The sequence below is a fragment of the Leuciscus leuciscus genome, assembly GCF_965113295.1.
Source record: "Leuciscus leuciscus genome assembly, chromosome: 6".
NCBI lineage: Eukaryota > Metazoa > Chordata > Actinopteri > Cypriniformes > Leuciscidae > Leuciscus > Leuciscus leuciscus.
The window spans coordinates 32623896-32637910 of NC_138730.1; the positions used below are offsets into that span (position 1 = coordinate 32623896).

Genomic DNA, 14015 nt, shown 5'->3' on the forward strand with positions numbered 1-14015 from the left:
GAGAACTAGATTTGAGCATTGACAGTGGCTTGTCATAAGAAGCTCAATAGTCACTGCCTTGAAAATAAACCCAAAAGACCCAACAATTGGTTAGATGTTGTTGGAGAGTCAGCAGAGCCCTTAACTCAATAGGAGTGGTGCTGAGAGATGCAGTCGCTTAAAGAAATACACAGAGTCCTAATATTGTGTGAGATCTCAGCACCCCTACAACAAATGACAGGCTTAACTGAACTCTCTCTGCTGCTCCCTACTGCATGATGACAATTAAGCAATTATTTTAAGAATGTATAAAGTGCTTAAGGAACCACATGGAACGTGATATCTAAATCTACTGTTGATGTTTCCCTGAAGTTTTTTAACAGGCCTAATTCAACCTCACACAGGTGTTACCACATATTTTATTATATTCGGGGCTTGATAGATTGTGGTTTTGATTTTGGTTTTCACTAGATCGGTTCAAAGTGAAAAGAGCTTCAGGTTTTTGTACGACATGTTTCATGTTTTGTATCACTGGGCTCCTTAGAGCACAATAATAGAGAGCTGAATCTGACAGACGTACAGCAGTAATAGTGAGTTCAGTGGATGTTTGTGATGCAGTCGACTGAAACCGATCATCAGAGGTGTCTTCATCAGCACTCGCTGATCGTGCACCTTTGTATAATAAATACTGCGGTTCTTTGTTTGGATACTGTCTGTACCAGTAAAGCCAAACATATTCACCACTTGTACTATATGAGCAGCTCAGCTTGACAGTTTCTGTTTCTTTAGAGTTTTTTTCTGTTCCTTTATCTGGCTCAATGTTGTCTCCAGTCACCAAACCTGTCAACAATAAAACAATTGTTGTCAAAATAATATTGCAAACACATTTCAAATCATGTTTCACAAGAATACAAATGACTAAATTTATTTAAATTTAGCCTTTGGGGATTGAGAATTAAAAACAAAGTAATTATTTATGTACAGGATTCAATTAATTATTTAATAATTAATGTACCTGTTCCCACAATGAGAATAAGTATGAGGCATCTGTCCATGTTGAATCAGATCAGCTCAGTTCTCTGTTGAGGCTCTCAGTTCTCTGAGCTGTAAGTCACTGAAGATCACACAGAAACACACACAGGAACTTCCTCCTCGCTGAACTTCCTGCTGCTGTTTATGATTTTATTTGAAATATTACAGAATTTTGTATTTAACACACAACATGAGAAGAAAGTAAATTAAACTGTCTTGATGGAGTTCCGCTGTTTGAATGTGTGCAAAAAAACATGATAGTGATGACCATGATGGTGCATAGAGTGTATACAATGGGAGTATTTCTACAAAATAAAACATTAATGTTCAAAAAAAGTCTACTCAATAAGTGCCACAATAAAGTCCAACTATCGGTCAGTAAAACACACTGTACACCGAGTGTTTTATTTGTGATAACGCAATTAATTCTCAAATGCCAAATTGTGCGGACATAATTATTGGCCAGGTTGTCATACAAATAAATTATGAACACATGCAAACCAACAAAATATTAATGAAGGATTATGTTGTAGTCAGTGTATGCTTTTTCCTGTGAGCTTTTGTTTTTTTGCGTAGTAAAATAAAACCTGTAGCTGTTCTTCCTTCATATTTAAAATATATAAAATATTTTCCTCATATTTTGATGGTTTAATCAAACTTGTAGGATCATTAAAAATAAATATCCCCTCCGGACATCACTTTTGGCCACTACTGTATTTTTCACATGAGAATCATTTGAGATGTTTTATTGTTTGCTGCATTTGACCGTTTTCTGAATAACAGATTTTACAAGTTCATATGGATTTAATGTAATTGAATGTAATGTAAATCTTTCACATTGCCACACAAATTCAGGCCTTATAATTTGAAAGAAAATAAATCTGTTTCTGCCTTTTGATTTTGGTTGCTACCTTCATTCATTGGTCCTATTACTTTTCTGACATATAATACTGTAATTGTCAGTTACATCTGTCTTCATCCCGGTCTCTATGTTTCTTTCTTCTCTCTCATTATAACAGGTTTTTGTATAGCGCTGATGTGTTTACTGTCACTGCGGACTCAAGGGCACAGTAATACACAGAAGATCTCCAGATACACATGAGTTTGTTCCTTTTTTTCAGCTTCAACAGTGAATCTTGTACAAGAAATTCAGGTTTTGATTTTCCTGACGATACCAGTGGAGATTATCTGAAAATCCGGTGGAGGAAAAACTACAGGATAATGTAACGTCTGAACCCTATTGCATAATTAAAACTAAAGTAAAATCATGCAATTAAATGAAATTAAAATTGAGATAATATTATATTGCCATGGCCCTACAGAGGATAAGTGTTTTTGAGATTGATGGATAAATCATTTTAAATTGATTGTATGATGAGCATTTTAATTTCACTTTTACCCTCAGTATGATTTTATTATAGCTTTTACATTTCAGGAATGCTTATTGTAAAGAAACAATCACACACATATTTATACCAGAGTTTTTGTATGTGGTTTGACTTCAGCTTTGTCACAGTGGGCTTCAGAGCGCAGTAATACACAGCAGAGTCAGACACACACACATCCTTGATCATCAGAGGAACTGAATTTGATGAAAGTTCAGAGTGAAATCTCTCCTGGAACTCAGTGCCATTTTCTCCTCCATATTTGCTTCTCCTCAGGATGTATTTAGGAAAGTCATTTGCTCTCTGGATGTACCAGAATAAATCTTCTTGTGCTGAATCTGTTTTATATTTACACTGTAATGTCACAGATCTTCCTTCAGCTTCAGTCATGTGTTTGTCTGGCTGATCAACTGTGTCCTCTGATCTGCACTCTGCAAAAGTTTAAGAAATGTTTTTATGAACAATACAATACAACATTTAAGCAATTTAATAAATGTGTAGCTGTATTAAATGAAGATTCATACCAAAAAGGAATAGTGTGAAGAGAAATATATTCTTCAACCTGTGTGACATGACTGTGTCTATGTTGAAGACACCTTGACGTAAATCAGTGAATAAGAGAGTTTTGCTTTTGCTTTTATAATGATGATCCAAGGAGGAGCTTGTGGATACCCATGAAAGGTTCTGTGGTCAAAGGTAATATTGAGTAACTACTGCCCTCTTATGGTTAACTGCAAGTATTGCATAGCTGAAACAGTCATCTCATAGAGGAATGCAGGACCTCATTGTATGGTTTTAATATTTATCGTTCATACTGTCACACAAATTCACATTGTAATTGGCTGTTTGATTCAATTTAGAATTGTAATGTTTTAAACATTGTTGCATTAGATTCATTACATATTTTTATACTAGCTTTCTTTTCACCATCTCTGTGTTTGTCTCATTGTAACAGGTTTTTGTACAGTGTTTCTGTGTTTCCTGTGACTGTGGGCCTCAGAGCACAGTAATACACAGCAGAGTCTGACACTGTAGCAGAGGAGATCTCCAGATCCACATGTTCCCTTCTTGTAATGTTAGCACTGAATCTTGGATCTACTTTAGACACCTGAACTTCTTTTGCAGCGCTGTATGTGAGTACAAGAAATTCAGGTTTTGATCTTCCATACTGACGATACCAGAAGAGATAATCTGAACCTCCAGAGGCAGAAAAACTACAGGACAATGTAACACTTGAGCCCTCCTCAGCAAAAACATCAGTTTTGTTTGGTTTGATGACATTTCCAAATACAGCAGCTGAAACAGAAAATATACATTTGTACGTTTTTAGTGCAATGTTTTTAATTAAAAAAAATATATATATATATAATAATTAACCAAATAGCACCTACCAGCTGAAGCACAGAACAGAATAACTGAATGAAGATCCATTGTACAAGTGTTCACTGTGAGAAGAGTCAGACTGAATCGTTTCGTCCTCAGTCTCTTTCAGACACGATGAGATCATGTCAGATCTGTGAACTCTGAGTCCCTCCTCTCTGAGCAACATCATGTCTATATTTCACACATGGGGAACAGAAGAAAGAGCCAATCACACTCATCAGTGTTTTCTCTTGTTTATGTGCTATTAATGTGTTTTATGTGTGATTTTGGAATATGTTTTAAATAGGAAATATATTGTCCTGAAAATACATTTACAAAGAATGCTATGTTTGAAAAGTTTGAGAAATATACATTTTTACTCTGGTTACTGGTTACTCTGCATATTAAATCAAATTATATCAAACAGCATTAGACAAAATTCAGAACTTAAAAAACTGGCCCCCTTTCATGAATTTAAATTGAATTGGTCACACTCCACTGGAAGCTGAATTGGAATTAGAATATCAGGAAGTGGAATGACGATCCATACAATTAATGTTAAATTTACACATTATTTTAAGGTGTCCTTATATTAATTAACTAAACGTACTAACACTCTTTCTCAAAGGTTCAGTAGAGAACCCTTGGGTTTTTGACTCAATTGACGCCAAAAAGGTTCTATATAAGGAGAAATCTCTTAAATGATTCATGTTTAACTGGTTATTTAATTTTTTTCTCGTGATAAAATAAGCTGTACTTTACTTTACAATCTTTACAAGCTGTTTAATTCTTTAATTTAATTATTTAATTTAAATCAATAAAATGATTCCACGAGGGAACCCTAAACTGTTCTATATATGATGTGCTTGACAGAACCCTTTAAAGTTCTATACAATATAGAACCTTTTCTTCTAAGAGTGTATAGCAGGGGTGGGCAAACTTTTTGGCTCAAGGGCCACACTGGGTTTTAAAATTTGACAGAGGGCCGGCCCAGTAACAGATTATGAAACACAATCTCATGAAAGTGCCTATCTAAACCACAAATTTTATTTCTCGTGCCATTTATACGCCAAGAATGTTTTTTGCGTGCATATGCTACACACTGTAAACCCCTTGGTTAGGATTAGGGGTGCGGAGTGCGTGCCTATTACACGCCATAAAGTGCGTATCATATGCACGCGAAAACTGCGTATCATAAGTAGGCTAGGCTACTACAAATACAATTCGTGGTATTCGCACTTTCATGAGATCGGGCTGAGCAAACACATTTACGTTGTGGCAACGTCTGCGCAAAATTCAACAACTGAGAGACGACATTCTGACAATAAATTTTTTATGCTAGATATTCCCATTTAGCATGTTATGTTTTGAGGTAAATTTTTTATTAGTTAGATAATTATAGCCTATACTTTTTAAATATTGTTTATCCTTATTATTATTTAATGGGCCTAACAGTAAATTAGAAACAAAACACCTGCAAACGGAAGCACAAGTTAAATTTCTTGGCTGAGATTCAGCTAATGTGTTTTTTGTAAAATTAAAAAAATATGAATACATTTAAATCTCTATTTTTATAATTTTAATATAGTTTATAAAATGTTTGGTTGTTTCAACACGTTTTGGTCAAATATGTACAAATTGGGTTTAAAAATGTAATTCATAAATTTAAAACAGTGGTTGGGTTTGTCCATGTGTTGAAACAATCCAACATTTTTTAGAGTGTAAAATATAAATGTATAACGTAATTGTAATGTTTCTCTATTAGAATTTGTGTACACCTTACTTATATGATTATGCAGACCCTACCCGCAATATGTATTAGGCATTACAATAATTTGAGATGTTTTAATATTTGTTACAATTGACGTTTTAAAAAAAAATTGATATTCTGAATTTCATTGTGAACTAAAGGGCAGTATTATTGGGATTTAATGTAACACATATTTCATATTGTCTCACAGACACACAATTATTGTAATAATGAAGAGAAAAAAAAACAAGCATCTCTATATTACTGTAATTGACAGTTACAGCTTTTTTTTTCTCACTGTCATTTTCTCTGTCTCTGTGTTTCTCTCTCATCTCTCAGTATAACAGGTTTTTGTATAGAGCTGATGTGTTTCCTGTGACTGTGGGCTGCAGAGCACAGTAATACAGAGCAGAGTCTGATACTGTAGCAGAGGAGATCTTCAGATACACATGGATTTGTTCCTTTTTTTCAACTTCAACAGAGAATCTTGGATCTACACCAGACACCCGAGCTTCTGTTGCACTACTGTAGGTGAGTACAAGATATTCGGGTTTTGATCTTCCATACTGACGGTACCAGTAGAGATTATCTGTAGTTGTAGAGGAATAACTATAGGACAATGTAACATTTGAGCCCTTCTCAGCAACTACATTTGTTTCGCCTGGTTTGATGACATTTCCAAAGACAGTAGCTGAAAAGAAAGAGGAACATTTGTAGGTTTAGTGTTTTTATTAATTTAATACAGAAATTAATCAAATAATACATACCAACTGAGACACAGAACAGAATAACTGAATGAAGATCCATTGTACAAGTGTTCACTGTGAGAAGAGTCAGACTGAATCGTTTCATCCTCAGTCTCTTTCAGACACGATGAGATCATGTCAGATCTGGAGTCCCTCCTCTTTTGATACTTTGATACAAAATAAGCATTATTTTGAATGAAGAGATTTTTGGGCCTGGTCATTACTGCTATTATGTTAAACAAATGTATCTGTTTATCAGTGTTGTGACAAGATACCACAGGGAGATATATGGACTTTTATTTAGTTTATTTAGTTTAGGACTGAAGTTTATTCTTCAAACAAGGCAAAAACAGGTACATTCAGGTAATAAACTTCAAGTAATTCATCAAATGCATAAACATCAGACTTTAAAGGGTTAGTTCACCCAAAAATGAAAATTCTGTCAGTAATTACTCACCCTCATGTTGTTCCAACCGCGTAAGACCTTCTTACATCTTCGGAACACAAATTAAGATATTTTTTGATGAAATCTGAGTGCTGGGTCACTCTCCATAGGCTGCTAGGTGGCCCAAACTTGCTGGCCCAGAAAAGTTATTAAAGAGATCGTTAATATAGTCCAAGTGACTACAGTGGCTCAATCTTAAGTATATCAAGCGACGAGAATACTTTTTGTGCGCAAAAACGAACAAAAATAACGACTTTATTCCACTATTCATTTCCTTCTCTCTGGGCCTCGTAGTGTTTTTGCGCAGCGCGTCTGTGTTACACGTCACCACGTAGGCTCACTATTGGCCGACGCTGGTCATGTGTGTGACGCGCAGCGCAAAAACACTACGTGAACCAACTAGAGGCCCAGAGAGAAGGAAATGAATAGTGGAATAAAGTCGTTCTTTTTGTTTGTTTTTGCGCACAAAAAGTATTCTCGTCGCTTGATATACTTAAGATTGAGCCACGGCAGTCACTTGGACTATATTAACGATCTCTTTAATAACTTTTCTGGGCCAGCAAGTTTGGGCCACCTAGCATGGAGAGTGACCCAGCACTCAGATTTCATCAAAAATATCTTAATTTGTGTTCCGAAGATGAACGAAGGTCTTACGCGGTTGGAACAACATGAGGGTGAGTAATTACTGACAGAATTTTCATTTTTGGGTGAACTAACCCTTTAACACAGAAAAGCACAACAAGTGCATCAAAATTCCAGAGTCCTTTATAGCCAACAAAAGCATATATATACGACATGAATGTAGACTGGATCGCACTGATGAATGCAAGATGCATTGATGCATGATGAAGAGCAAGATGAATCGCACTGCTGCCACAACGTACTGTACATCTATGACTAGCCAATAAAAATAGCTACAACATGAAATGGTGTATAGATCAACGCGACATGGAGCTAAAACTTAAAAGTACTTCAAGCTGCATTTGCAAAATTGGCATGCCAAGCTGGCCTCTTTTGCAATACTGGAACTGGTGCTGTACCTCAAGAGTCACTCTCAACCTCAACATATTGGTCTATAAAGCCTTAAAAAATGTATCTTCATGTATTTTACAACACTTCAGCTTGTAATGCTTATTAAGTATTTTAACACATTTGCACGTTTTTGAAAAGCTTTGTTTGCTCTTTTATTCCTTTTATTAAAAATAAATTCACCAACCTCAACCTCACACAGGTGTTTGCAGTTATTATCTCACACTGAGGTTTTGATTTGGTTTTCATAAGAGCTTCAAAGTGAAAAAGGCTGTACGTTTTTGTACGAGTAGTTTAATGTTTTGTATCACTGGGCTTCAACTCTTAGAGCACAGTAATAAAGAGCTGAATCTGACACAGTCGCACTACTAATAATGAGTTCAGTAATTATGCGAGAAGTACTTGACTGAAATCGAGGATCAGAGCTGTCTTTAACATAGTTTGATCGAGCTCCTTCACGTAATAAATATTGAGGCTGTCCTTTGGGATATTGTCTGTACCAGTACAGACGTACATATTCACTGTCTGAATCATACGAGCAGCTCAGCGTTACAGACTCTCCTTCTGTTTTGATGATATCGGTCCCTCGGTTTGGCTCAATTTTATCCACAGCCATCACATCTGCAAACATTAAGCATAATATTAACTCATTTTGTCTTAAGTTAAACATTGTATATCAGTAAAGTGTACAGTTGTTTTGAAAGGAAATCAATAAAATAACAGACAGTGTTTTAAAAGTGTTTTTAAGTTGTTGCTAAATTATCTGAACTGAAGTAAACATAATTGACACACCTGACACCATAATGAAAACCAGTAGCATGTATTTGTTCATGGTGAATATGATCAGATCAGTTGTGTGTTAAAGCTCTCAGTGCTCTGTGCTCTTACTGTGTGTTACTGATGCTTTCTGCTGTTCACTTATCAAGACATTCAGACACTTCCTGATCTCTGAGGGTAAAAACAAAGCTTTGAACCTTCATTAATAGTATGTTTTTTGGCTGACACTCTCAATGCATTCTATTGCAGGTTTGAGAAGCCCAGACTCACACCTCACACCCGCTCTGATGTGCACTTCACACATCCACCATCACCTCCTGCAACCCCTCTCCTCCCCCCTTCTGCCATCCAACCTGAGCTTAAGGTCTGTGTGGAGGACGTGAGCCGAGTCTTCAAAAAACAGAAGACTAGGAAAGCTTCAGGCCCAGACGGCATCTCATCTGCTTGTCTAAAAGCCTGCGCTGACCAACTGGCCCCAGTCTTCACTCAGATCTTCAACAGATCATTGGAGCAGTGTGAAGTTCCCTGCTGCTTCAAACGCTCCACTATCATTCCGGTTCCCAAAAAACCTAAAATCACTGGACTTAATGACTACAGACCTGTCGCTCTCACGTCTGTGGTCATGAAGTCGTTTGAAAGACTGGTGTTGGCCTATCTGAAGGACATCACTGGACCCCTGCTGGATCCCTTTCAGTTTGCTTACAGAGCAAACAGGTCTGTGGATGATGCAGTCAACATGGGACTGCACTATATCCTGCAACATCTTGACAGACCTGGGACTTATGCACGGATCTTATTTGTGGACTTCAGTTCGGCCTTCAATACCATCATCCCTGATCTTCTCACAGCCAAACTGACTCAGCTCTCCATGCCATCCTCAATCTGTCAGTGGATCTCCAGCTTCCTGACGGACCGGCAGCAGCGAGTGAGACTGGGGAAGCTCTCATCCAGGACCCTCACCATCAGCACTGGCGCCCCCCAAGGGTGCGTTCTCTCCCCACTGCTCTTCTCCCTGTACACTAATGACTGCACTTCTAAAGACCCCTCTGTCAAGCTCCTGAAATTTGCAGAAGACACCACCGTCATCGGTCTCATCCAAAATGGTGACGAGTCTGCTTACAGACGGGGGGTTGAACAGCTGGCTGTCTGGTGCAGCTATAACAACCTTGAGCTGAACACGCTCAAAACAGTGGAGATGATTGTGGACTTCAGGAGAAAATCCCCAGCACTCCCCCTCTCACCATCATGAACAGCACTCTGGAAGCAGTGGAGTCATTCAGGTTCCTGGGCTCTACCATCTCTCAGGACCTGAAGTGGGCAAATCACATTGACTCCATTGTGAAAAAGGCCCAGCAGAGACTGTACTTCCTTCGCCAGCTGAAGAAGTTCAATCTGCCACAGGAGCTGCTGATCCAGTTCTACTCAGCCGTCATTGAGTCTGTTTTAAGCACTTCCATCACTGTCTGGTTTGGTTCAGCTACCAAATCGGACATCAGGAGACTACAACGGACAGTCCGGACTGCAGAGAGGATTATTGGTGCCCCCTTGCCAACCCTCCAGGACCTGTACTCTTCCAGAGTGAGGAAGAGACCAGGTAAAATCATCACAGACTCCACTCACCCTGGACACCCCCTGTTTGAACTGTTACCGTCAGGACGGCGACACAGATCACTGGCCACAAGAACATCCAGGCACAGGAACAGTTTCTTTCCACAGGCCATTTCCCTTCTGAACACTTAACATGCCCCCCAATGCATATGCCTGTAAGTGCAATACTCCCACTGTCTAGTGCAATATTCTCTAAGTCAGGTGATATTTATATTTATATTATTCATACTACTCAAAATACTGTAAATATGTTCATAATCTGTAACATGCACTAGACTCCCACTGTCTAGTGTAATATTCTCTAACTCAGGTGATATTTATATTTATATTATAATTCATACTACTCAACATACTGTAAATATGTTCATAATCTGTAAATGTTTATTCAGACTAAACCCAACTGTGACCCCTTTTTTTACTTTTTATACTATTTTATTTTATTTTTTTTATACATTTTATTCTTAGAATTTGCATTACTATGTTTCTTGTTGTATTTGTATTTGTATATGTGCACTGGAAGCTTCAGTACCAAGAAAAATTCCTTGTGGGTGCAAGCACACTTGGCAATAAAGCTCTTTCTGATTCTGATTCTGATTTAATAGTATTATTTATGAAGGGAAAAAAATACAAAAAAATTGTCAGTTCTTTTCAGGCTCTTTACTTACAATTTAGTACAAATATAAATTTGTTCTGTTGTTCATTGCTGCAGAATGTCTGAGAACACTGACACCTTGTGGCACATTGTACTTGCACAATCTGTTACATGTGATAATGAGTTGAAACTACTTTTGTATGGATTTAATGTATAATTAACAATATGAGGATGCTTCATTCACTTTTGAATGTCATATTGATTAAAATAGTTCATTTTTTTGTATGCTGTGATTCATAAGCTTTTTATCAGTTTGATTTTAATCCAGTAATCTACTTACTTACATCTGCAGTTTACAGATTCTCTTTTAGTCTTTGTCTCTTTGTATTGCTTGTTCTCATTGGATTACATAAGGAAAGGTTTTTGTACAGTGTTTCTGTGTTTCCTGTGACTGTGGGCCTCAGAGCACAGTAATACACAGCAGAGTCTGACACTGTAGCGGAGGAGATCTCCAGATCCACATGGATTTGTTCCTTTTTTGTTATATTAACAGAGAGTCTTGAATCTACATTAGACACATCAGGCTGTTTTGCAGCACTGTTGGTTGATACAAGAAATTCAGGCTTTGATCTTCCATACTGACGGTACCAGAAGAGATACTCTGTAAACCCAGTGGGGGAATAACTACAGGACAACTTCACAGTTTGTCCCTCATCAGCACCAACATCTGTTGTGTCTGATTTGATGGTATTTCCAAAGACAGCAGCTGAAACAGAAGAGAAATTAGTTACTTTTATAGAAAGATTTCTTTGTAAACAGTCAACAATTAATGAATCAATCAATTAAAGAAACACACACCAGCTGAAGCACAGAACAGAATAACTGAATGAAGATCCATTGTACAAGTGTTCACTGTGAGAAGAGTCAGACTGAATCGTTTCGTCCTCAGTCTCTTTCAGACACGATGAGATCATGTCAGATCTGTGAACTCTGAGTCCCTCCACTCTGAGCAACATCATGTCTATATTTCACACATGGGGAACAGAAGAAAGAGCCAATCACACTCATCAGTGTTTTCTCTTGTTTTCTCTGTGTTATTAATGTGTTTATGTGTGATTTTGAAATATGTTTGTGATGAGATTCATTGTAAGGAAGAACTCGTCTGTGGCGAACTCGTAAATTATTTTATTGAACAATCTTTAATAAAGCAACAGTTTAAACAATAGTTGTTGTTGTTTTTTATTATAAATTTTTTTAACAATACAGACACCACACACTAGTTCCCTTTCAAGGGAACTCCCGTTGCGTCGAGAAAATGACGCTGTGGGAACGCTTTGCGTGATGACGTCTTGAAGCACATGTAAAATCAGTCCAATGGTGTGGCGGAACGTCAGAGGCGGGTGACGTCACGTACCAGGAAGCTATAAAAGCCGGCCCGAAACAGAAAACGAAAGCTTTCTGAGTCTTCAGTTGCGCTCTGTGTTGAATCTGTCCTTGTTATTTGGTGTTGTCTGTCTATATTATATATATATATTCAGTATGGCGAGCAAGCAGCAGTTTAGAGTGTGTGTCCATCCCTGCCCGCGTTATTTAACGGGAGGTGATACTCACACTCTTTGTGTTGTTTGTTTGGGTGAGGAGCATGCCCAGTCAGCACTCGAGGGTGGTGACTGTGTGCATTGCGACGCGCTTCCATTGCGCACGCTCCGATCCCGCTTGGCTCGGTTCAATCCCGATCGCGTTCCCCAGGGCTCGGGTCCCGCCGCGGCTGAGGCTCGGCGGCGATCTCAGACCTGGGGTTCGCAAATGGATCTGTCAGTGGATGTTGAGACGGGCTCTGCCTTATCTCAGCATCAATCTGACAGATCCAGTGCCTCTCATCAGGGTGTGGAAGCACGCATTGCGGTTTCTTCCCCCCCGATAGAGGCACCAATACTGCAACTGTCCAGCTCTGAGGAGTTGGATGTTGTGAGTATTGAAGCTGAGTCTGAGGATTCGCCACCTCAGTCTCATGCGTTTGAGGAACTGCTCGATGTTATTACTAGAGCAGTTGACAGACTATCTATTGAGTGGCCAGAGGATAGGCAGGACGTTCGTTCGAAAAGTAAGCTCGACGAACGCTTCCTGCCATCTCGTACACAGCCTCAGCGAAGAAGCCTTCCGTTTTTCCCCGATCTCCACACCGAGGTGTCGAAATCGTGGGGAAAACCGGTTTCATACAGAGTGTATGCACCACAAACATCCCACTATTCTTACATTCACAAATATAAAGAATATGGTTATGGGGAGATGCCGAAGGTGGAGGAGACGCTTGCGAGCTATCTCTCTCCAGCAACGGCATCTTCCCTGAAAGCTCCTTCACTTCCCTCTAAGCCAGTAAAATTCACATCATCTCTGGTTCATAAATCGTATGCAGCCGCTGGTCAAGCTGCAGCGTGTCTGCATACGATGTCTATTATGCAAGCCTATCAGGCAGAATTATTGGGGGATTTAGAGGAGGGCGGGGGAATTGGTCCTGACACAGTGGCTGAACTACGCAGAGCCACAGATCTGTCTCTCAGGGCCACCAAGGAGACCGCTAAATCAATCGGGCGGTCTATGGCAGCCCTGGTGGCCACTGAGAGGCATCTGTGGCTCAATTTGAGCGATATAAAAGAGAAAGAAAAGCTCGTTCTCTTAGATGCTCCGGTTTCCACTGTTGGTTTATTTGGTGATGCAGTAAACAGTGCGGTAGCTAAATCTCAGGAAGCTGCTAATCAGGCAGCTGCATTACAAAAACTTCTCCCCCGCCGTTCTTTCATTGAGGCTGCTGAGCGGGAGCAGCCTCACTCCTCTAAAAAGAGCGCTGAACATCGTGCCACTCAAAAACAGAGTGTGTCCTCTCGTGCTCCCCCACAAAAATCTCGGGGACACGGAGGGCGCTCTCAAACCCAGCAGTCTTCGAGGGGTAAAACGGATCTGCGGACCGTTATTACCGCCAAGAAGGCTGCTGGGGAAAAGTCCTGATGTCTGAGGGCTCAGGACAAATGAGGGTAGTCCCCCCGAAGCAGAGCGGTTAACACCTCTTTTCACGGTGCCCGTCTCTCTTCGGTGCCCTCAGGGGACCGTTCTGCCAACCCTGCCACCTCTGGTGTTACAGGGCGCAGCGGTCTCCGGCGAGCACATATCTCAAGGTCCACCCGGAAACGTAGTGGCCTCGGGATGCCCGCCCCCTCTGAGGAGGGTGCTAGAGCAGTCTGTTTGGTCGTTCCCTGCCGGTGCGCCGTTACAGGGCGACGAACCGACTACTCAACAGCAGGAGAAAAATACG

General features: G+C 39.5%; 3 long non-coding RNA genes and 1 gene segment (V, D, J or C); 1 reads left to right on the plus strand and 3 right to left on the minus strand.

Moving 5' to 3' along the window:
* LOC309500425 overlaps positions 1–14015 on the plus strand; it is a 149413-nt gene that overhangs the window by 78622 nt on the left and 56776 nt on the right. The window lies entirely within an intron of this gene.
* LOC309500460 lies at positions 249–1305 on the minus strand. Its single transcript, XR_014206617.1, has 2 exons — positions 995–1305; positions 249–819 (listed from the first exon to the last, which is right to left on the minus strand). It is a non-coding gene; the product is annotated as an uncharacterized lncRNA (long non-coding RNA).
* Positions 2053–5844, minus strand: LOC309500433. Of its 2 annotated transcripts, XR_014206583.1 has the most exons (3): positions 3788–5844; positions 2921–3692; positions 2053–2827 (listed from the first exon to the last, which is right to left on the minus strand). It is a non-coding gene; the product is annotated as an uncharacterized lncRNA (long non-coding RNA). The 2 variants fall into 2 exon arrangements; XR_014206584.1 differs by lacking the exon at positions 2053–2827 and having other exon boundaries at positions 2848–3692.
* On the minus strand, positions 11059–11943 carry LOC309500496 (T cell receptor alpha variable 12-3-like). The segment is given in 2 exons: positions 11564–11943; positions 11059–11471 (listed from the first exon to the last, which is right to left on the minus strand).